Source organism: Balaenoptera borealis (assembly GCF_965194805.1).
Source record: "Balaenoptera borealis genome assembly, chromosome: 13".
In the NCBI taxonomy this organism is placed as follows: domain Eukaryota; kingdom Metazoa; phylum Chordata; class Mammalia; order Artiodactyla; family Balaenopteridae; genus Balaenoptera; species Balaenoptera borealis.
The window spans coordinates 66,811,483-66,837,487 of NC_138870.1; the positions used below are offsets into that span (position 1 = coordinate 66,811,483).

Sequence of the window (26,005 nt, forward strand, 5' to 3'; positions counted from 1 at the left end):
TCTCTCTGGGTTCCTTTAGAACCCAGAAGCACCTCTGTAAATGGAGAAACGGGCACGTAGAGATTGGTGAATAATAAAGAGTAATGAAAAAGCCAGGGTATAAAATTTAAAGTGTTTCAATTCTGGACTAAGGATAAATTCTTGAGCTTGGGAGTTGCTTCTTGAAAGTTCTCTTATTAGAAAGATTAATCTAGAAGTAAAGTACAAGGACTAGCAAGAGATGGGGGTTCCAGTAAAATCATTCATAGGCTAATTAAATTCCCTCTTCGCGCAGTTTTACTGCAATTAAAATATAAAATGTCTGTGGACACTTTTGATGCCTTGATACGTATGGAGAAATACTATATTCTTTAGTGGGTTTTCCCTCTCCTTTTCTGTGCTGTCGTATAATGCAGTCGTGAACCACGGGGGCCCACAGTGCTCAATGTCAAATTCACCAAATGCTGTTCTGCACGTTCCCTCAGCCAATTTATTTCAATTTCCGAAGGAGCAACCGACTCCTCAGTGGATGACTGCTGACTGCAGTTCCACACCATCACTCTTCAGGAGTAAACTCCAGTCAAGCAAAAAGCTCTCACCGTGTGAGCATGGATGCGATCAGTCCCTTGTCAGCGGCAGCAGCTGTGGGCCTAGGAGACCCCATTTTCTGCCCATAGGGTGCAGAGCTGCAGACAGCTTATCTGCCTCTAATACAGGACTGGATTTTTATCTTTAAAAAAAAAAAGCTATAGAAAAGGTAAGGGAAAATATATAGGTTGCACAGAGAAGATTATCAAACTGGTCTTTATCCCATGTAAGAGTTAGGTCATATTTACAGCATGGTTGGTGGTAGCCAGATATCATAAATGCTCATGTTTATTTTTGGAAAAAATTATAGAACTTTCAGGGTAACAGCTTAAAACTTCTAATTTTCATGGTTAGGGGGTTAGAGCCTAAATGTTCAGAAATTTTCCACAAACGCTATCATCAACTTAAAATAGCTGTATTTACTGAATGAATTTGTATTGAGATGGACACATGCGATAGCAAGTCTGTGGCCCAGAGCCAGGAAAGCTTTACCTTTGTCCATTTGACCTCCCTGCTCTTGCCTCTGACTTTCTTTATATGCTGATTCCATCAAATAATTTGATGATTATAGAAATGATCCTTGACAAGATCCTTTATTCTTGAACTATATTATCATTTACCCTATCACCTTGCACTTGTGAATTGCATGTTAGAATAAGCCATTTTGCTCTTTCACATGTGTACTTATTATTGGTTATGTATTGTCACACTCCGGCTAAAATTATGATTTTAGTAAAGAAGTGGATGTTTCTAGAAATGTATGCACAACATGGAGGTTTTTCAAATTTTGAGTGTACATCATAAGGGTAAATATTTTTCAAGTGCAATGTTAAGGGAAATTTTTTTCATGTAATTTGAATCGACAAGCCATTTAATTTAAGTCTACGTACAATTTTCATGTGTAAGTAGTGGTGCAAAACCAAATGGCATACTGTCTATTCTTCTCTTGTTTAAAATGATAATCGAGTTTACCATTTCTGCTATGTAATAAAGCAAACAGCCCTAGTGTAGAAATTAGAAAGAAAAAGGAGCATTTAGTGAACATCAAAGTTGAGTCAAACACTGTATGTGTGTTATCATCTGTAAATTTCACAACACAAAAATCAAGTAGTTATCTGAGTTTCCAGGGAATTAAGTAATTTAACGAATGCGTCCTGCTGGCTCTTTAAATGCTCTAACTCCACAGGCTTCTGTCCTGAGTACTGTCTTTTGCTACAGTACATGATTTTCCTGGGTGCTCTCATCTCTTTTCAGGGTTTCAATTGCTGCTTATATACTCCAATTACTCTCAAATCCATTATTTCCCACTGAAACGTTTCTCCCAAACCTCAGACCCAAATGCCCAACTGCCTAAGATATCCTCCCTTCCCTGCTCCTAGACACTTCCTCCTCCAAATATCCACTAGTGGTTTCCCTATTCTTTCTACTCTGTTTCCTATGTATGTTCCCCATATACATTAGCTGAGTTAAATCAACACATTAAACAAAGGACTCAATATGAAATATTTATGTTTATCAAAAAGTTATGTGACATTTCATGTGATCAAATATGTGATTCCAATAAGAGAATTTCCTTAAACATTTCATTCTTACACATCGAAAGCCATACAGGCATCATCTGATCCAGATTCCTTGCTTTGCAGCTGAGAATCTGATGCTAAAAGCAGCAGTTCAGTCTTTCACTCGTGATTGCATGGCCAGTGTCAGCCCTGAATCCCAAGTTCCCTGACCTGGCAGGAAGTTCTACTGGACCTTGTAAACTCCTCCTTTTTTCAAAAAGTAATGATTTAGGAGTGTGAGCCAGTATTTAGAGTAGTGAACTATCATGTTTCAAATCAGCAGAAATCATCTATGTGTCGTCTCAAATTATCCCTTATGGGAGAGTGGGGCCTTGGTCCATATTGTCACACTGTCTTCCATATACGCTCCACGGTTGGGGTCAGTTTCTCTTCCCTGCAGTGGCTCCTAGCCTGTATTTTCCTTTCCTTCTCCTCTGGCAAACCCATTTCCCAGTCATGAGGACCCCATTGTTCACATCCACACCACTCACTGCCCTACCTGACTCCCAAAATGTGGGGCTTGAGTTTAGCTACCAGGAAACATGCTTCAAGTTACCTCTTTCCCAGGCATTTCTGGACTTGGGGTAGGAATGTTTTTGGTCTATAGAAATAGGCAGCCTCATATGTTAACTGCAAATGAAAACTTGCTTTGTCTGTTGGGTTTTCTAACACCCGAGAACAATCTGGAATAAAATGTAGAGTGCATTTTTAAGTGACATTGAATAAATCTAAAAAGGAAGGTAGACTGCTATTTGATTTTGCTAGCCTCTTGTTGATTTCAGAAGCAGGGCCTCTGTAATGGTGAATTCAATCTTATACTTTTCTTCTCTTCCCACTCAGGGCTCATTAACCCCGTAGTCACTCTCAACCTGCACCATCATCCACAAGCTCCTCTCATGCCCATCCCTGGCTATTTATGCCTTAGGTTAGCTTTAAGGTCACGTTTATTAGTCTGCTAAACTTGCAAACTTAGCCACCTGAGATGCTACTAGAAAGGAAATGTTCTTATTAGCTGCTTTCAAAAAAATTTTTCTGGAGCTCAAGTAGTGTTTTTAACACCCCAAGGAGAGACCTTATAGAGAGAGGAAGTCAAGCCTTATATTTGCTTAATTAGTAATTACCTGTTAAGGTATTGAATGATGTACAACATAGTAGATGCCATGCAAGTAAACTAGCATTTATTGAGTTCCTAATACATGATAGCCAGACATAAACAAAAATGAAAAGTCCTGCTTGCCCTGGTAAAGGGGAACTTAGAAAAGCTGCATTTTTAACCACACACTTTAATGAAACTGTTCCCCTCTGGTCATTGCTTTTCAGCACTTTTTGTAGTAGATGTCTTCTGTCTATCATGTTTCCTGGCAAGATTTTTAAGATCTTTCAAATTATAGAACTATAGCCTGTGTCTTAAGCATATTCTCTTTCTTCAAGCCCATCATCACTCACATAATTAGATATAAAAGACTAGAAATTTCTTTGAAAAAAGGTCAATAAAAAGATTCACACTCCAAATAAGTGTTTGAATTTTTAACTAGTTTCCTAAAAATTAATTTCTGGGGAAGTTTTTCAGTTGGAAAACTTTCCTATAAATTGGGCTATTTTGAACTTGAATATAGCTAATTCAGATTCCAAACGTGGTAAGTAAAGCAAATTTATGTGGTCATATATATGTTCCATTCATTTTTTTTCTTTTTTTTTTTTAATGGGAGTATAGTTGCTTTACAATGTTGTGCTAGTTTCTGCTGTACAACGAAGTGAATCAGCTCTATGTATACATATATCCCCTCCCTCTTGGACCTCCCTCCCCCGCCTCACCCCATCCCACCCATCTAGGTCGTCACAGAGCCCCGAGCTGAGCTCCCTGCGCTATACAGCACGTTCCCCCTAGCTATCTATTTTACACATGGTAGGGTATTTATGTCAAACCTAATCTCCCAGTTCATCCCACCCTCCCCTTCCCGCCCTCTGTCCACACGTCCGTGCTCTATGTCTGTGTTTCTATTCCTGCCCTGCAAATTGGTTACCCTCTTGCACTATTGGTGGGGATATTCCATTATTTTATTGCCAATAAGTTAAGTTTGCTAAGTTTGAGAGACAGATATGAAAATGTCTGAAGGATAATGATGTTTAAAGTGATTATTTCCACCAAGTTCTTAGTAAATAATAACTTCTCAATTATTTTGAGAAAGATTATTTTTATCTTCCCCATATTTCCCTAGCCTCCCAGTAATAATTCTAACTATTAATCTAACTCACTCTATTTTTTTAAATAAATGATGACATCTCCTAAGTAAGGTGATCATTAACATCCATCATTTTTATAAGCAGTTTGACTGAAAATGAAGAATTATGATGAGGGGAGAGCCTAGTTTTACAGGAGAGTATTTCACCCTTCCTTTTGGAGACAAGTTCTACAGGGCCACCCAATGTGTGTTTAATTCAGTTATGATGGAGAAAGAATGAAATATCCTTCAAAAGCTTCAAATCAACTTGCCATTTAATCCCCATGTTTCCAGTAGGCTCTAACATTAAGCAAGAGAAGCAGCTCTTGGATTCCTACCGTAAGCTCCCATCTGTCTAAAAAGTTGTCTGATGCTGGCTGCCTCAGCATTGCAGGTCCCACCATCCAGTTCAATTCTTTGGGCCATGCCACTGTTGCTGAAGGCATCCATCTCAAAGCACTGTGTGTGTGTCGGGGCCGGGGCGGGGGGTTGTGTATAGTAGTTGCAAGAGAGAAAATAGAAAAGAATAAATGTCCCATTAACAAAGTTATAGAACTGATTTTCAGATTCCTTAGCTATCACTTCAGAAATCAGGGAGGGGGGTATGGAGAATCTTATAGAAAAAAAAAAATAGGTAATTATGTTGAAAATAATAACACCTAATGGTTGATTCTTCTGATCCTCTAGATACTAACAGCATCCCCACTCTACAGATAAGGAAACTGAGGCTCACAGGGATTGAGGAACATATTCAAGCCTGTGCTTGAAATCACAGCACTGCATTATGGTAACACAAACATTTTGTTCAGTTACATTTTAGAAGCACATTTACTGCATAAATCTAGTTCTTTTGTGCATATAATCTTACTATATTTTTTTCCACTGGCTAAAATAAAATTGAAGCATTTTACATTTCCTTAAATGACAGTAGGTGTCTAAAGATTTAGTTTTCCATTTTTGGTGTTAGAACTCAATGAGCTCCAATTAGTGATTCCCCATAAACCTGAAACAAATAAACAGGAATGGTTTTTTAAAGTTAATAAAAGTTCTCTATTTCCTTGACCAGTAAATTAAGAAAAAAGGAGAAGAAATGTCCAGAGTAGCTCTACTCTTCCCCTAAAATGAAGAGGAGACTAATGAAGGACTCTTTCAGATACCAATGGGAGAAATATCTTTCCCTGCCTTCCTTCTTTTTCGCTGGTGCTCTTGTCGTATTTTTAACTAACACTTATCAAGCACATGCTATGTGCCAGACACTCTGACAAGAACCCACATTGATATACTCAACAACCCCATGAGGTTTTCAGGAACTACATCACAGTGAAATTTTCAAACAAAACTCTCGCTTATACAAAAGACCAGGATTCACATTCTAAAAGCTCTTCTCTAATTCACACTTTTGACTCTGCCCTAAGCATAGCCAGAAGTCTATTGCCTTTCAAATTATGTGGCCTGCCTTAGGGAAGAATTCCCCAGCACAGATATGATGTAATGGGAATAGCATAGACACCCAGCGTTTGAATACACTCTGCAACTTTCTTGTTTTATGATCTTGGAGACAATACACAACCCCTCAGAACTTCCATTCCCTCATCTGAAAAAAAAGGATACCAAACCCAAGGAATTATCACGAGGAAGAATTTAAATAAGCCATAGATAACCTGGAAATAAGAACCCAATGAAATAATTTTTTTCATCATCATCATCTTTATTAGATGGTACTTTCTCAGATTCTTTGACCAGAAAATAAGAAGGACTTGAATAGACAATAAGACTTCTCCATGGAGTAATTGTATACATTGTATATATAAAACTATATATTATTGTCATTTCATACTTGGTGACTAGACAATGATACACCTATTCTTTTTTTCTAGATTATCAATCAAATGTCCAGCATATAAAGATTTGAAAAGTTAAGTATGGAGTAGTATGAGTAAAATTAAAAGTATTAATTCACTTCAAGTGAAGCTGAGGGAAAAAAAGATTTGAGGTTACTCTAGGAAAGAAAGGAGGGAGAAGAAGAGATAATTGAGAGAGAGGAATAAAGAAAATACGCTAGTTATTTCTTCTTTATTCTCTGCCATTGTGTGATTTCTTTACAGGGATTAGAGCATTGACATATGCATCCTTGATTCTTGTTATTTCTGATGAAGAGTAATCCACCCCTTCTACGGTGTGTGTCTTAGGGCTTAGCAGATCGCTTTATTTCAGAAAGTTACAACACAGAACCCTCAAGAAAAAATGGGTAGAAACTATTAAAAACTGTGTAAGCAAAAAATAACATATCTTTTTGTCTTCTTCTTCCTAGTTGAGGACTCCATTCTTTGGCAGACATTGTAAAGTAACAAAAATGTTTAGTCAGAGTCCTCAGCTTATATATGAAAAAAATTGTTTTCTCTCAACTGCTCCAATATCATTATCACTTCGTTAATAGGCATGCTGCATTCCTAAATTGGGAACATTCACTCTTCCTGGAACAGGCAGGCCCCAGATTCCTACTGGTTTCTGCTCAGTCTACCTTATCAGAGATGCCTTTCCTATCTACTTCCTAGGCAGCAATTCCCTCACCCCATCATTTGCTACCCTCTTATCCAACCTTTTCTTTATTTTCTTCAGAGCACTTATCACCATGTGACGTCTATCTGTTTAGTATTGTTCTCACCTCATGAGGATGTAAGCACCATGAGAACAGAGATTTTCTTTGGTTCACTACTGTATGGCGTGAAGGAGGAATTCAGTGATTATTTGTTAAATGAGTGAATGTAAAGAACTATTGAAGGAGCAAAGGCCTGATTAGGTCTCAGAGACTGGAAAAAATTAATATCAGCACATTTAAAATAAAGAGCTTATATCTTTATTATGTAGTCCTTGTGAGTGTGTGTATATGTGTATATATACATATATACAGAGAGAATGTGTGTGTGTATGTGTGTGTATATATACACACATATCAAGAGAGAGAGAGAATGGCACTACTAAAGGTATAACATGCTAGAATCGTCACTCAGGTAACTCCAGTGACAAAGTCACTTTGGAGGCTATATGCAGTGTCAAATGACCTCGTTTAGGGTGTCTATCTGGACAAACTCAAGATGGTGTTGGTAAAAATATATTTAGACTCAGAATAAGATAGGGCCCCAGATGTCCTGAATTACTGGGTGAACTGGTATGGAGGAGTACTAGAGTGAGAAATACAGGAATGCTGACTCTGTTACCATATCTTGGACTCAAGATTGTTGTTAAGGTAGGGTCTACCAATTACATGAATTCTGTTTGTCAACTTTGTGGTGGTGTTAGTACTGAATTCACTAAAACTTGGACTTGCAACTTGAGAATTAGCACCTAAGCTATTTGATTACAATTTTGTGTCATTCAGATTCATGGGAGACCCCCATCGAGGACCACACCCCACCAGGAGGAGGCCGTTGAAATTCTGCTGGTGGCATCTCTCAGCACTGAACCTATTATCTCACACAATTAAGATGTGGCTCCAAAGTTTTATATCCTGTTCAACAAAATAAAGACTTAAGAATGATCCAGACCTACCTTCCATTAAAAGTAGTCAAATGACATTTGTTACTTAAGCATAATCCCTTAATCCCTTAGAGCCTCACACCCATCACCCAAGCTGTTCAGAGTATTCTTCCCAGTGGCAGAAGCAAATTTTTATAAGTATAATTTTCTCCATTTCTTACAATCCAAAGATATATTTTTTTTAATTTTTTTTTAATTTATTTATGTCTGTGTTGGGTCTTCGTTTCTGTGCGAGGGCTTTCTTTAGTTGCGGCGAGCGGGGGCCACTCTTCACCGCGGTGCACGGGCCTCTCACTATCGCGGCCTCTCTTGTTGCGGAGCACAAGCTCCAGACGCGCAGGCTCAGTAATTGTGGCTCACGGGCTTAGTTGCTCCTAGGCATGTGGGATCTTCCCGGACCAGGGCTCGAACCCGTGTCCCCTGCATTGGCAAACGGATTCTCAACCACTGCGCCACCAGGGAAGCCCCCAAAGATATATTTTAGTGCCACTTACGCATTGGTTTTCTGGAAAATGCCTGACTAACCTACTCTTAATCTGACTTTGCCTTAACTTAGCACTGGTTGAAAGAAAGATATGAAAAAAATCAGAAGGACTGTTTCTATCATGAAATAAATTGAGGGTCAAGAGTTTAGTAATGTTTAAAAGCAAGAGCTTTGAAGCTAGCCAGGTTTGTCTTATATCTGAATCTGAGAATTACAGCCATATGAATGTGAACAATCTATTTAATATTTTAAAGCTTAGATTTCTCAACCATAAAATTGGAATAATGACAGCACCTAGCTCAGAGAACTGATGTGAGGATACTGGGTAAGTACTGGGCAAAGTTGTCATGACGACTGGGAAGAATAATGGGCATGAAATGACTATCATGGAGCAGGTCAACATGCCTATTTCCTTCTCTTCTCCTTTCACTTGGGAAGGATCCAGTCCCTGGTACTCTCTTGTGCTACCAAAATCCTGCCTTGGTATGGCTGTTTCTGTTTCCAGCTGTCTTTAATCTGCCACATACAAGAATAAAAGCTGAGAGGAAACCTAGAAAATAATGATTACCTTGTCTTTATTTATTAAGAGCAATAGAAGAGGCCTTTTCTTAGGAATAAATGTTGAATCATGTTAGCAGGAGTGACTGCTATTATTTAATATTGTTTAAATTCAGCTATTTAGGAAATGAATTATCTAGCCAGGTAGAGAGACAGATAGAAAGATGTAGATAGACACATAGGTAAATTAATGCTTGGATGGAAAGAGAGACATAGAATCATACACGGGTGGATGGAGGAACAGATAGACAAATAGGTAGATATATGCATGGGTGGTTGGGTAACAAACAGATTCAGAAAGATGAAATCATATATGGCTGGATGGATGGATAGATGGATGGATGGATGGATGTTATGGTATGAATAAGCTATGAGAAACATCATGGTATGGAATTCAAGGTAAAGAGGGAAATTCTTAGAACCCTATCTCCCTTTTGAATTACAGCCAAGCATACTTATATGTTTCAAGCCTGTGATCTTCAGACTGCAGCATGGTGTACTCAAATTACAAGACAAACCTGTAACATTTTCCTAGAAATTCTATAATCTTCAAGTATTTGGGAGGAATTTTTTGGTTTTGTTTCAAAAATTCAAATATATAATGAAATAAGGTACAAATACATAAGTATTCTTTTAGAAAAAAGCTCATGTGGTTTTATGTTAGAAAAGCGTGGCCTTAGGTTACAATCCCCTAGACTCTCCTGATGGTATCCCTTCTTTCTTCTTTGTCTTTATGGGCACTTTGGTTGAAAATTTTAGAAGTACATTGTCAATCAAAGGGTCACAACAGTTGGTGTGGTCTGAAACACAAAGTCTTTACAATTTTTGTTTTCTTTTTATTTTAGCAATGTATATATTAATTTTTTGCTAAAACCAAACACACGTGCTATTAAGGTCATACTGATCTGATGAAACATTAAGCAGAACAGGCTGTGAGGTACAGTGGAGAACAGGACACAATCTGCTATGAGTAAGAGAGAAAAAGCACAGATGGATGTCAAGGCAAATACTCAGTAGACCCGTAAAACTTCCCTTCATGGGTCTGTAAGAGAGCACAGTCAGGTCAAAGAAAATTGTATGAAAATGAAGAGTCACTACTGAAGGAATTGAATAGTGCAGTGACATGGGTGCTTTCCTAAATCCACGTAGGAACATTGATGTACTCTAGGAGGAATTATACTGTAAAATATACTGCCTCATTCACCATATTGGAGTATGAATTTCTACAAATTTAGTATCTGAAAGTGTGCTAAAAATGCAAAATGGTTGGGAATCTCTGGGTTAAACTTTGCAGTTTAGATCAGGAGATTTACTGACACCTGTTAGCAGAATACCATAACCAGATGGAGACAGCGGCTTTTAATAAGTGAATCTAAGTATAAATGTGTAAAATTCCATTTAAGTCACAGGGCTTTGGATGGAATGTAAAGCTATATCAAAGATGATTCAATATGTGTACATTATAAACATTTTCAGAGATGTTTTATTTTGCAAATGGATTCAGACCTCTGCAAATGGACAGATGAAGAGAATTACATACAAACAAAACTCAAATAACATTTTTGATGAAAAGTTTGCAGATCTTTCTCAGAAATCCACATATAAAGAAGTAAATTTTTCTTTGTACATAAAAATGTGGGAAATTTGCTAAGACTCATCAGGAATTCCTGGGTATATAGTCATAGCAATCAGTGAAAATTTTTTTATGATCTGGAAGGTACTCTTTTTCAAAAACTGAGTGATTTCTCACCTATAGTGAACTATAGGTGACTATACAATTTACATACTAAAGTAGGACACTGTTGAGAGTTAGAGGCAGTGCTAAACCAAATTAAAAGGAATTGCTTGATCTATACCTGGCTTTGCCATATGCATACTGGAATGCATTCACTCTAGGAATAACTGCCATTACCTGGAAATCATTTGTCATCCCATGCATTATATTGTCCATCATCAAACCAGTGGGGACCCATCATTATTGCTCCAAGACAGTTCATGCGTGTCATGTTTCTGTACATCTTGAGAGCATAGGAACCAGCTGTCTTGGTTCTCAGTCTTTTCAAGAATGTTTGTGTGGCAAAAGCTTTGGAAGCTAGAGATCCAGAGCAAAAGTTAGGCTGGTTAGCTTGCATATCATTACAAAAGATTCAGGTTTTCTAAGCTTAGGATTCCTCATCTGTGACACAAATCCCATATGTGCAGAACATCCGCATAATCCTCGTGGGACCTGGACTGTCAGGGAGAATTGACAAAAATATGAAGCTCATGCTGCTTGCTGTGCCATGAATAAAAGTCCTGTCTTTGGCCCTGGAGTTTCATGTCTTCTGCCAGTATCCATGGATCTTTAGATGGCTAACTTGTTCACTTACAAGTAGGGCAAAATCTCAGCCACTTCATAGCTCTTAACACACATGGATAGGGCAAGAGCAAAACAAATAACCACTGTGATAATAATATTTAATCTGAGTCCTAGAAAGGGCATTGGACAGGGGTCCAGAGATAAGTTGCAATCCCACTAGACTACAGCCTTTTTGAGTGAAAGAACAAATTACTCCATTTCTCTCTGGTCCTCAATTTTCTCATCCATAAAGTAGTCAGAGGAAGGAGGTGGCCTTTTAAGGTCCTTCTGATTCTAAATTATTTGCATTTGTGATTCTTTCAGTATGTCCATAGCTCTGTCCCTCATTCCCACCACATGATTTATAGATGCATCTTATGTACATATGATATGTGGTATATGGTATATGTGTTAAAACTCACAGAATATTAACATGCAGAAGCCCCTTAGAGACAGTGTACTCTAGATATTTCCATAACTATGCTCTGATAAATCCCAGGATTCTTCAAAGAAGATTTGGGAACTCCAAAATTCTTGATTGGTTTATTTTTCATGTAAGTGTAAACTAGTTTTTAAATTGAAACAAAACCACATGGACACTGAAATGTGTTGTAAGCTAAATGCAACCACGTAGAAGACCAACAGCAAGGGAACATATCCTCATTGACCTTACAAAATGCAAGTGCCACACAGTCCAATTTCTAAAATAAACCTACACTGATAAAATTATTTCTTTTGACTGCTATTTAAATGAGTTATAAACAACAACCGCTTTGAAATGCTGACTTTATCAATCAGAGACATGAAACACTGATGCATTACAGGACTATTAGTCTGATGAAAGGGAGTATAATGAATTGGGGTAAAGAAGAGAAGTAGAGGCAGAAAAGCTAACTATATATATATATATGGAACTATTATAACTATTTGAAGCTTATTTTCCTTTTGAGTTGAGGATCCTATTGTTTCTTTTGAGGTCATATAGTTGAATACTGCAAGAATTTGGAGTATGGGTTTACTACAGTAGCTTTTGTCCCTACTAGCAAAATCATTATGAAAGGTTTCCTTGAACATAAATGTTTCCTTGAACAAAAAGTTTTCTTTTGCTCTGGCTTGGCACTGCTATCCCCAAAGATGAAGGGATGGATCTGAACTTTGGAGGAACAAGCCAGAATGGAAAAGAGATGTGTATAAAAGGCAATATGGAAAAAGAAACAGAATCCAATGGCTGATTCATGTGCAGAAACACTTAAACATTGCTCTTGCATCTCAGTGACTGGGGAAATGATGGCAACTTTGATAGAAACAGGAAAGTTGAACAGAGTAACCAGTTTTGAAAGCAAAAATTATGAGCACAATTTGAGAAAGTTGGAATTTGAAGAGATAACAGGCCACGTGGTATAAATCCCTAACGAACAGGCCAGAATTCAGGAAAGAGGCCTAGCTAGAAATATGGATTTGGTAGTCATCTGTGTCCACAGATTGCAGGCTTCAGATATCAGAAATTAGCTTTTATTCTTGAATCTGGAAGTGCCAGTAATGCTGGCAATTTCCTGCCACTCTTTCCAATAAAAAGTCCACATTCTGGTTTCGCTGTGACTCAGTAAACTGCCTCAAATCTCATACACCATTTTCCTTGTTGGAGGGTGTCAAACCCAAATCTACCTTCACTTTAAGTGTAAAAGTTTTTAAAAATAGTGTTGTGCGTTTGTAAACTGAATAATTACATCTTCCTTTCCCTGAGCAATATGGAAGTGTGAAAAAAATAATAATAAATCATCTTCACCAATCAATGCAAGTAATTCAGGTTTACAAAGCCATGTTTGAATTACTATAAAAGGAAAGGAAACTTGACAATTTCTGTTTGATTGTGGGATGTGTAGCATCATCAGAATGACAAGGTAAATGCTGAGGAATATTTTTCTAAATATTGGAAGAATTGACTGGATATTCAGCAGAAGCTAAGTGAAAATGTCAGGGTAATGATTACGATTTTGCACTTCAGCACACACTGACGATTGGGACGTGCGTCATGAAAGTATGAAATCGAACTTTCAGAGACATTGCCTGTACTACACTATACTTGAATGCTCCTTTATTTTGCATGCAAGATTTTTTTTTAATATATACTCTTTTTAATAGTATGTTATTTGGTTAATATATATGTCTCACTCATTAAATTTCATACCTTGAATTTGAAGGTATTTTTTCTATCTTTGTTTCTTTGTAAGTATAAATTTATTCTGAGCTTTTCTCAGATACCAGTAAATAAGTAACAAGTGTTCAGTGAGTATCTACCATGTGCCTACCACAAGGTTGAGCATTATGGAATTTTAAGACGGAAGAAATTAACATCCACTGGGGAAGCAAGTGTAGATACTCATAAGTGTTCAACTTTCTATTCTGTGGTAAGGAAGATTAAGAGTTGGGTGCAAATACCTCCTTGGTTGACATGAGCATCTTGCTTTTGATCAACAAAGACACTTATGGGAATATCAGCTTATCCTACTCCATGGCTTTACTTTTAGGGCCACAGGACACGGGCTGGTGGTGGTCAGTGGATGATTATTCTCTTGGCAGAAGTCAAAGGATTGCAGGGTTCAGGTGTCTTTTGGAGTGGTTGAGTTTCTGAACAAATAAGATCCTAGCAAGAGCAATTAAAACAAGCTCTTAATTAAAAGCTTTTGGTATCTAAACTTGAGGAAAGCAAATCAATGTGGCAAGCTTTCACTCCAAGTCATATCATTGCTCTGAAGCCCAGAAGGGTAGCCTGAGACAACACTGTCTGGAAATTTCCTGAATGCCTAAAAGGACTTGGGTTGAGTTCAGTCTAGACTGGAAAATATGTCTATGTTTAGAATAAATGGTGAATGTTTAAGTTTAACATTTAGACAGAAAATCACTTAATTTTCCATTATTATAAAAATAAATGGGGCTTCCCTGGTGGCGCAGTGGTTGAGAGTCTGCCTGCCAATGCAGGGGACAGGGGTTCGAGCCCTGGTCTGGGAAGATCCCACATGCCGCAGAGCAACTAGGTCCGTGAGCCACAACTACTGAGCCTGCGCGTCTGGAGCCTGTGCTCCGCAACAAGAGAGGCCGCGATAGTGAGAGGCCCGCGCACCACAATGAAGAGTGGCCCCCGCTCGCCGCAACTAGAGAAAGCCCTCGCACAGAAACGAAGACCCAACACAGCCATAAATAAATAAATAAATAAAAATTTAAATTTAAAAAAATAATAATAAATGTATCATTCTCATTAGTAGACATCCTTTCAGCTGCTGTCTATTGAACTCTTATGAGCAGCCAGACATCTGCTGACTGCATTATCTTGGTTAAACTCACACCATGTTATAGATTGGCACTCTATCCCATTTTTACAAGGGAAAAAAAATCCTGGAGAAGTTAAGTAACTCGTTCAAGATCCATCACCTCACAAGAGGTGAGGCTCAGATTAAAACCCAAATATGCTGACCCCAAATATGCTGACCCCAAAGTCATCGTGTTAACTACTAGCTGGTACTACCAAACTTGACCAGCAGTGAACTTCAGGTATCACATATGAGTGTGCTAGGTAAATTAGTTCCTGACTGCATACAAGACCTCTACTCTCCAAGCATTTTTTTTTTTAATACCACACATTACTGATGAACTCTTTTCCACAGCTTCTAATAATAACACTATAATAATGACAATTATTATTGAAGATGGCCAGTGTATCTCTGTAATTTTCATTTTTAATATGTTATCTAATGCAGTTTTTGCATAAATAATTCTTCTTAGCCAATAATTTATTGCTTTTGTTAAAAGAAAAAAATATCTATAAATGAGCTTATTACACGTAAATGGTAAATCTCTTCTATTTATAGAAAATCATGTTTCTTGTGTTTTTCATTAATTTTAACGGCACTGATCAACTTTAAATATGGGCTCCCTCTACATATTAAAATTGATTATTCTCTACATTTTTAATTCTGCAGCTATTACTTATCTGGGAAACCAGAAAAATGTTCAATTATTTTCATTATTCCACCTATGTGAGGTATGGCTGGTCATTTCTGTAGGTCATATCAAATATTTGTTCCAAAGTATTATTACTTAGCATCCAAAAACATCAATAACAACAAGAGTTAGATCTATCATTTATTGAATGACTGATATGTTTTAGGTACTACACTTAGAACTTTTTTTGTACTTGGCACTTTATATCCATTGTATCATTAATATCCACGACCATCCCATAAAGTAGCTATCATTACCCACAATTATACAGGAGCAATGTGGCTCAGAGTTGTTAAATAACTTTCCTAAGTCATAAATTAGAAATGACAAAAGCTGTTTCCAAAACCTGCCTGCATCCTGACACTGAATTTTTAGCCTATCAGCATGCTCCCTCCAAGATACCTTTGAAAATATTGAAAATTAAACTATCAGTGTAAAAATAAGATCTTGAGCATGTTTCATTTTTGGTTTGTACTTCATAAACATTTTAACAGATACCCTTTGATCTTAGGGGAATAAAAATTAAAGTTAGCTGTAACTCTGTAATTTGTTTCTTTATATATTCAGTATCTTATCAACCCTTTGTTAGCATGGCTGACCTTTCCCAGCGCTGGTATTTATGTAGAGGATCATGCTTTTGTATTAACTATAGACATTTCTGTCTTTACCCCTGCACAAAATCTCTTTCCTGTCACGTTGTTAGCAGATATTTATTCCACTCTGCAAGCAGTAATGCATAAAAATATTATTGTAGATATGCATGTCCTTTCTCAAGCCCTAACACATACTGATTTAACCATCACGTCATTCATAGATACTTATTTCATCATGACAAGTAGAGCAACATATATAATTAATATTGATTTCCCTGATCTTGCCTGAACCCATACAGCTTTCACTAGTACAGACTGATAGAGAAACACTTTACCTCTGAAACTCTCTGGCGTTTAAATATTTAACTTCCATTTCATAGCTCACTAAATATTACTGGGGTACACAAAAAAACTACCAAAAAAGCAGTAATTCAAACTAAGAACTTGAGAAATCAACTGAAGCCAAAAAATCTTTAAGATTTTAAAAAGATATCACTAGAAACTTACATTTCAGCATCAAATTTATATTTCAATCTCAGTGAAAGAAACATAAACATCATTAATCTTTAATAAAACCGTGAATAATATTTTGTGGTATTTCCTAAATGCAATAATACTAAGAACTAGTAGTCTGTTAGAATTTACAACCTACTTTCCAATTTACAAACCGATCACTCTCTCTGACTTTCATTCACTTCTTCCTTTTGACCACAGATCTGCAACTTTGGGCAAGTTACTTAACTTCTCCAAGCTATCTTTTCCTCATCTTTAACACGTAAAATAAATCCATGGATTAAATGAAAATATGTGTGAGTGCATTATATATATATCACATTTGTTGAGATAAATATATTCATTAAATACTATCTATCAGGAAATAGATATTATATGATTATATATATGTGTATATACATATATATATCACACAAACAATGCCTGCCATACAGGCATAGTAGGGTCTCAATAAGTGTGAGTTCCCTCCCTTTTTCTCCTTTTCATATACGTATTGTATACTAGGTACATATCTGTTAAATATATTGTACTTTATCACATACTATAAAGTATAGGTATACTCTAAAGTATAATGTATAAATATACGTTATACTTTACCCTATACCTTATCACCTCTGTATCACACACTATATATATAATTTGTTAAATACATTGTATTTTGCAAGGCTTTCACTCAGGGTGGGACCAGAATGAGGCACTTGCTTCATGTACAAAACTTAAGGTGATGCCAAAAAAAAAAAAAAAATCATAATCAAGTAAATAATATTTTAATGCAATTTTTAAAAATCAGAATTTATCGAAATTCCATGATGAACAAAATATCAAAACATTAAGTAAGGGCAAAATCAATATTACTGGTCTTTCCTTTGCCTTGGGCTCTTATATGGCTCAGCCCAGCACTGCTTTCACCAGAATTACCTAAGCATGTTTCCAAGCTCTCAGCCTCTCCATGGAAAGAATATTCAGCGTGTCTGTGTTCTTAGTCCAGGGCCTCTTGCATTAGGTAGCTCACAGCCTCATTTTTTTTTTCCCAGTTTGAAGCTGAAAGGTTTAAGGTTTGAAACGGGAGATAGGAATACAGGCTGAAGTATGAGCTGAGAACTTGAGAAATCAAGAATGTGAGAGGGCAGGGCATCACAGAGATCTAGTGATGAGAGAGCTTTTGTTCTAGAACTTGCCAACCTTGAAAAGGCTACAGTCTACTGTCTCTTTGCTCATCCTGCTTCAATTTCCTCATCCAAGAATGATTTCTGACTATGACATGTTTCTGTAATGATTTGGGGAGGCACTAAATACATTTCTGGTTCTTAGGCCTATGAAGATAACGGAGCACTCCATAGTTATTTCCCTTTCTGTTGGACTTGGTTGGGGGGGAATGCCTTGATGAATTACAATTATCTAAGTACTCAGCATATGTAGGCATAGAGTTGATTTTAATAGTGCTTTTGAAAAATGAGAATGGGTACATCCTCTTTATACAATGTTTTCTTATTTCATATTGCACCTATTCCTAAATATTCAAATCAGCCTCTACTAAAGCCAAATTGTAGATCAAGTTAGTGCTTGATGTGACTTGGTTTTGACTGATTCTCTCACTGAGACAAGACACATTGCTCTCTTCGGTTTACCCCAGGGGAAAGAATTGTATCACCAGTAGGCAACCCAGGAAACAGATTAACCAAGCCATGGAGTAGAATGAGTCGGTGACGGTGCATCTATCCCTCAGTTACCAAACTATGCACAAAACGTATCTGCAGTTAGTGTGGCCATGTATGCAGCATTTTGGGTGAGCTATGGATGGCGGGAAAAGACCACATGAGCCTACAGAAAGTCCCTGGTTTATTTAACAAGAATACTGAAATTAATGGAAACGCCGCGGCTCCCCACAGCGGGAGCAGATAGGCAGCATATGGCTTTCCTCTTGCCTCTGGCTTCCCTGAGGGGCACACAGCTGCCAGAGACTCACTTCATCTGGGGAAGGCCCTGCTAGCGCTGAAAATACAGCCAAGTTCTTCTATGCCACAGTCTTTCAAAACATGGAGTCTACGACACCGGGGAGACATAGGCTAATAACCTATGTGCTTCCGTTAAGGGAATATTTACAGACTTTATAGACTCTTCATGTTCTTCTGCAAACTCTCCCCAGGAAGCTCACATTTGCTTCTGGTATAGAAAGCAGAGTCAGGTTTCCTTCACAGTATATCTGCCTCTAGAATTCTGGTATCTCCAAAAACCATTTTCTAGAACACTCCTTGATACAGACTTAGTACACTTTAACTAGGTGGTTTCTACATACAGTTGGGTCTGAAGATAACAACAGATTAACTTTTCTGAAATATATTTAGTTCTTACCACATGCAAAGTTAAGTGCCTATTGAGTTCTCAGAGCAAATGAATGAGTTTGGACCCAGGCATACCTAATTTATAAAAGACTGTGTGTTTCATTACCATGCATTAGAGTCAATTGGAATGCTTATCAAATGCAGAATTACTGGGCATCTCCCTAGATTTACTCCTGAATTATAATGTTTGGGGGTGGGGCTAAAGAATTGTTATTTTTCTGAGCTCCCACTTGACTCATGCACCCTCAAGTTTGAGCATCACTGATTTGCATCCTGGTTGCATTGACTCCTTTAGGATTTGAAGTTCTGATTATCTTAGGAGGAGAAGTCCGTAGGTTTACATGTTACCAGTACCATTGTGACAACTGTCTTTGCCTCCCTCAAAAAAACCATATACTCTCTCTATAGATAGATAGATAGATAGATAGATAGATAGATAGATAGATAGATAGATAGATATAGATAGATATACACACACACACATATACCCTAGTCACTACCCCAAGCTGAGCTCAGCTTGCCTATATCATAATGAACTGCCAGTCAGGGTCAAGGGAGTCAACTTCCTAAGTGTTCATCTTGAAAAAAAGTAGGCCAGCTTTTTCGCCTTGTCTTCTCTTGAGTTTTGTTAAAATAAAGCCTATTCTTATCTGTGGAAACCAGCATGTTTTGCCATCTGTCTCCTTGCAGATATCTAAGTTCTATAATATTTTTCATTCAGCAACAAATATTTATTTCACCCCTCCTTATGATGTTTATTCATCCTCATCTCCCCTTCCATGCCAGTTTTCTGTGATCAGATTCAATCTATGCATTGGCACATTAATCTATTCTTTATGCTTCATTTTATTCCTAATTTAGGCCGAAGGAATTTTATATTTTAATATCTTGTGACGCCCTATAGATTCTTTATTTCTTTTAAAAAATGTACTCCTTTGAAAATGTACAAATAACATATTTGTATCTTTGCTGCTTCTTAAGTTTATTATTTGGATGCATGATATATTACGTGACATTAGACAGACATGCTAGAATGGATGGCTTAACTAAAATAAGCTATTTTGTTTACTTCCATTAATACTACTGTGGTTATATAGGTTAACAGATTTGAAAAACATGAGGAATATATGCTAAATTATTTTGCATTTCCTTTTTTTTTTGAATTTTTGAATTTTATTTTATTTTTTTATACAACAGGTTCGTATTAGTTATCTATTTCATACATATTAGTGTATATATGTCAATCCCAATCTCCCAATTCATCCCAATTATTTTGCAGTTCATAGCACAAGTAAAACCAATGTTCTAGTATTGTTGATGAAAAAGAAATCATTGAGTAATTGGGGCAAAGACTGAAGATATTTAGGTTAGTAATTATTATTTGAATGTGGAAGACCAGGTATCTATTTAAAAAACAACACATGTGAATCTAAAACTGCTCTTTAAAAAAAAGTTTTTAAAAATATAAGCTATTTAGAAATATTTCATTTAACATAATTAAGGTGGGCTCAGGAGGTTATTTTCATTGCTTCTACTGCTTTCATGATTTTTTGTAGTTTATGGATCCCATACTTTCTAAGGAGTATCATGGGGCTGTAAGAACACCTGGCATTAGTCTACATAATTCATTAGGTTAAACAGTCTGTGTCATTGGCTTGGGTTTCTTTCTTCAGGGTGCTCCCAAAGTACATCAGGACCCAGCTCAGCTAGCAGCAGTTTGAGATAGAGAATTAGCATATAGTTTCTTAGGGAATGGCCTTGAAGGTGCTTGAGTAGCTGCCTTGTGTGAGGCCTGAGCAGAATTGCTGAGAGCCAGAGAGGAAACAGGGTCCAGGCAGTAATCCTGTGTGACTGTGTCTAGTTTGGTATCTCAGGAAAGGAAATGTCAGGATTACTGTTGAGTGATGAACACAGAGACAGTGCAGATCAGTGTTGCATCTGGGGCCCGCAGCTCGCTCCCGTTACGGCACACTTGTGCAGAATTCCAAAGCAGCCCCTGTGGTACCAGGTAAGCATCTCACCTTCATTTCTACTAGTGTGAAGTACTGAAAACTCATTGAGAAGTTAAGACCCTTCTTTGCTACCACTTGATAATTTACATTATTCACCTTTTTATGAGAGGGCTTAAAAATGTACATTTTCTAGAGGGTACTAAAGATGGAAATAAATACATGGCTGGCTGGGTTAAGTATACTGAAAATGTGGCCAGAATAAAGAAAAACAAATCAACCTACAATGTAGATCAACCATGAGAGACTTAGCAATAAGATTTTTTATTAATCTCCCATGCCAGGGAAACAGACACTTACTAAGACAGATGAAATAGAATGTTTCCATTTGGCAAAATGCTTGGAGGTGGAGACAAATTTAAACAATCAAATGTGAACATTAGTAAAATGAGAAGAAATAAGACACTATAAGCAGATCACAATTTCATATGGACTTTCATTTGTCTTTTGAGCAGCAGAATAAAATGACTGTCACTGTTTTAATCACTTGAGAACCAGAATTCTTTTCAGAGTTTTATCACTTATTGTTGAATGTACCTGTGTTATGAGTCCAAGGTCCAGGTTCTGAATCAGAGAATCATTTATTTGATTTGTGTCAGCCACAGATTGCTTGAGGAATGTCACTTTTGCTTACAGAAAACTGAAATAGGCATAGTAGGATGTATTCCTATACTTCAAGTGCATTTTAAGACAAGAGGTCAAACTCAAGTTGTCCTTAGACAAGTGAGAAGCAGAAATAACAATACTTCAACCACTCGATTTTTTTTGTGTAACCTTATGGTTTATGATTTTGAGAAAATCTTATGTTACCAAAAAAGATGGATGATTAGACATAGAGAGTAACATACAGTTTTCTCTGATGATGCTCCAAAAATGGATTCTTAAGAGCAGATCCTATTAAGATCTTTTCATGTTGCTAGGAGAATTGTTACCATAGAAACAATGGTACTAGTAAGCATCACTTACACACACATAACACATAACCTCAAAAGTAATTTAATTAAAATACCTTTAGAATTTTATAGTGTTGTCTTTTGCAGCATTGTGTGTGTGGTACAACTTATTAAGCCCTTTTTTAGGCAAGCATGAGGAAATTTGCCCACTGCCAGCTTTTATTAGTTTAAATTCTCACTCACTTTGTTACATTGAAGTTTTATCTTTCTTCAGCATATAAGGCAGAAAAAAAACTTTAATATTCTGAACTCAACTGTCAGTCATTCTTATTGGGAACATTGAATCACAGCAGTGGTGGGTGCTCAGCCCTGATGGGATGCCATAATCAAATAAGAAAATCAAAGAAAACTTTGGCACTGCTACAGATTTAAGTCACGCTTTACCCATAACCTCATAATCTTGAGTATTATTTTGAAAACGCAAAATCACAACAAGTAGCCATCCTCAAATTCCTTAAAACATGCTTCTGGATTTTTCATTAAAAATGGGCTTCCCTGGTGGTGCAGTGGTTGAGAATCTGCCTGCCAATGCAGTAGACACGGGTTCGAGCCCTGGTCTGGGAAGATCCCACATGCCGCGGAGCAACTGGGCCCGTGAGCCACAACTACTGAGCCTGCGCGTCTGGAGCCTGGGCTCTGCAAAAAGAGAGGCCGCGATAGTGAGAGGCCCGCGCACCGCGATGAAGAGTGGCCCCCGCTTGCCACAGCTAGAGAAAGCCCTCGCACAGAAACGAAGACCCAACACAGACAAAAATAAATAAATAAATAAATATTTTTTTTTTAAAAAAAGGTAAATATTAAAAAAAAAAAAACCACAAGTTCTGATCAAATGGAAGAGAGTTCAGCTCAAGCATCTTTGAGAAATACTTTTCTACTTTTTCCCTTAAAAGTATAGTTAATAAGACTCCATTACATTGATTACAGGCCCATAGTTTACTGTTCAAAGAGTATGCTAGCTCTCGTTACAGATCTCTCTAAAATCAAAAGCTTGAAGTCTGAATTCAGGATGTAAAGTGTTAACATATTGCCAGGAAACAAATTGGGAGAAGAGTTCCCATGTCTTGGTTGGGAAATTGTGCATTGCTTGCGGATACCCTGAACTACTGTAAGTTGGGAGTTTTGGAGGGGTGTTGTGGAAGATAAAGCACACCACACTTGACCCCTGTAGGCTTCTGCTAGTGTCACACCCATCATCACCTCTTTGACCTACCATTTCCTCCAAAATTAGCTCATTTCGCTTACTATAGATCAAATTCCTTTTCAATTTTTGTCAATAAAGTATGCTATCTGTTACTGCAACTATACAATAGACAGGGCACCAGAGTTATTTCCCCTGAATTCCAAAAGCCAACAGCAAAGCAGAGTCAATAACACCTGTTAACACGGCTGATACATCCAACAGCTGACATAAAATACTGCCTCAATGACATAGAGAACAGAGACATGGGCCCCCCAGACACAAATCTCTTCCGTGACATTCCTTAGTGAGACACTCCCTCATTTTCCCACCAGCCAGGAGGGCATGGCTTAACAATCTTGTCAGGCCACACTGGGATGAGGGAAGGGGGCTTCTAACTGTCTCCCTTTCCAAGAATACCCTGACCCCAGGCATCCATGGCCCACGTGGCACAATTCCACTTACAAATGACTGAGCTAGACATCACCAGGAAGTGATCCTTCCACCAGACCCCTCCACCTGCGTAGTCATGACAACTGCTAACCCAGCACTGAGAACACCAGAATACTCCTTAACCCTCTTTACAGCCTGGCTCCTTTTGCGTTGAGAACCTTGCCTCCCAGGGAGTTATCCATGGGATAAGCCTCCAGTAGGCTTTCATTTTAAACTAGCAAGAACTCTGTTTTACCTTTCCAGGGTGGAAGTAGCCTCGTATCTCCCTGCACCACCCAAATCAAAATACTTCTCTATCCCACTTAGCTGTAGCCTGAAGGCACTTTCTAAGTTTTATATCATGTCAGTGTCCTCCATTGTATTCAGGGCTTGGTAGTCTTAGTAATCAAGAGTATCAGAGTCTGACCTTGCCCTGGACAACTTGCTTTCCCTATAGTCATCATAGAAAGAGCACGAGCCTTGATATCAGCAAATCTCTAAGCCTCCGTTTCCATATATAGAAAATTAAGAGCATAACCTTACTCCATAGCATTGGAGTATTAATGAGGATTAAACTAAATAATGCATATTCCAGCACAGTATCTGGAATAGAAAAGCTCTTAAAGAGAGGATAGCTTCTACATCATCTGCAGAACTGGTCGGAAGGAAATCGGACTAATATCTCTAATTGTAATCAGTTTTACTTGAGCTTATTTTACAATTCACTTCTCTTTGTGACTATCATTCATGAATCTTCACTTTGAAATCTAAAGTTGATTCAAGTTCCAGGTGGCTGTTTTTCAAACTTGATAGAAGGAAATACCCATGGGACAGCAAATATATCGGTAAAAAAAAAAAAATTACTGCTACAAGAGGCAACGAGAACACTGTTGGTCATAATTTAAGTAGTGCAATGTAGAAAAATCATAAAGTCAGAGAAACCAAAAATTTTTAAAGCCTAACAAGTCATCAATTCTGCTTGCCCACCCCTTAGGGTTTTGTCCAGTGTTCATCTCTAGTGTTGTAATGATAAAGCTGCTTCTGCTTCCCTTGAAAAACTCTCATAATCAATGACTCTTACTGTCAAAGACCTTTCCTGATAGACCAAATTTTATATTTTCTTTCATTCCATTCTATTATTTTTAGTTATGACCCTGAGTACTTCCAAACTTTGTAATTCTGCCCCTCAGACTTCCATATACTGGATGGCCAACCTAGTCATTTTTTTTTTAAATCTTCATGATTTCCTAAAGATTTTCTCTCACTTACTGTTCTCCTTTGATCAAATCACCAGTGCTTATTTACATCTTTTGTAATATAATGTTTGCAGTCCCTACCATTTATTAGTGTAAGGTTTTGCAATTTCTACTTTTAATTAAATTGCCTCAGAAGACAATTTAACTTTAGCCCTTTCATTGCATTGGCAAGTCCTTATTTTACTTATCTTCTGTAATTCTCAATCTCACTTATGTCTTTTAGATCCTCATAGCTGTGTACAAAAGAAGAACTCCTGAACACAAATGTAACACACATTGCACACTGTGTCAAAGCTCCTTTGGAGTTGAAACCATGTCATATAAGCCTATTTTGTGTGTAAAATCACATAGCTGAGTGTTTTGCATAGTAGTTGCTCAATAAATGTTATATTGCATTCTCTTCTCACACAGCAAGTTGAAATAAAAGCAATAACTCTCTTGAACTTCAAAGGTAAACTAGTAAATTTTACTAAATTAGAAAAAAAATAATTAAGACTGCTTTAGAGAAACTTAAACCAAAACTTATCTGTGCAAAAATTAACAATGGAGATTCATTTAAACTCAACTTTTACATTGCTGTATAAAAGCTAGCCACAAAATGATAAGCAATAAGACTACCTAAGTTCCCAAAGAATCACCAGAGGTTCTATTAATAGCATCTGAAAGGAATATTCCTATAAGCCGCACCACAGAGGTTATGCTTTTATTGGTGTTTGTTTCTTCATTTCAATTACTCTTTCTTTTTCTCACTCTGTTTCTTACCGTCTTGGAACCACTTGTCATAACTACTCTTGCAAGTGCCCTAGCATTGCACTGCAGTATCAATTTCATATTTCTTTAGCAAACTTCCCATGTCAACTTCCAGATGAGTACTTTAGACTTTTAAATAAGCCTACTTAATGAGCACTCCTATAAATTACTTTGCATGGATTTCATCCCTTTTAATGCTCTGATAAGACCTTATGCTTTTCCTTCATATAATCCATCACAAAGGTAATTATGTAATTATTTGTTTGTGTATTTCCTGAGTCTTTAGCTAAATTGTAGGCTCCATGAAGGGAGTAGCTATATGTCTTATTTACTACCCTATCTCTATCTCAGCTCACTACTATGTGTCTAGAACTGTGTCTGGCATTTAATAGTTATACAATAAATACTTATTGAACAAGTGAAGAAATGAATGACAAGATGGATATAATTTTATTCTGATAAAACGTCCATTAGTTTAAGCAGTTGATAAATTAATCTATGTACACCTTCACTTTTTAGTATTCCTTGCATGGTTATGAATGGCCTAGAAGTATAAATACGAGCTTACCTTTCGTTCATCTATGTCTAAAGAACAACTAGTGATTTTCCCAAACTGCTCTTAAGAAAGATATTGGTGGACAAAATGTATTGGCTTTCCTGCTGAGTCATTTCTCACCATTGGAACTACATTCCCTTAATGGAGCATCCAGCAGGGA

At 37.2% G+C, this 26,005-nt stretch overlaps 1 protein-coding gene and 1 long non-coding RNA gene across 6 annotated transcripts in view; one reads left to right on the top strand and one right to left on the bottom strand.

Annotated features, from left to right (window-relative positions):
- Positions 1-26,005, top strand: part of SYT1 (synaptotagmin 1) — a 538,168-nt gene that overhangs the window by 251,298 nt on the left and 260,865 nt on the right. The gene's annotated exons all lie outside the window — the stretch shown is intronic.
- The window catches only part of LOC309609796, a 289,307-nt gene that overhangs the window by 64,460 nt on the left and 198,842 nt on the right, over positions 1-26,005 (bottom strand). The window contains exon 1 of one of the 3 annotated variants that reach the window (XR_014233581.1): positions 4,687-7,715. The exons of the other annotated variants lie outside the window; for them this stretch is intronic. This is a non-coding gene — a long non-coding RNA (uncharacterized lncRNA). Of the gene's footprint in view, positions 1-4,686; positions 7,716-26,005 lie in introns of those variants that run through there. 3 annotated transcript variants of the gene reach the window in all.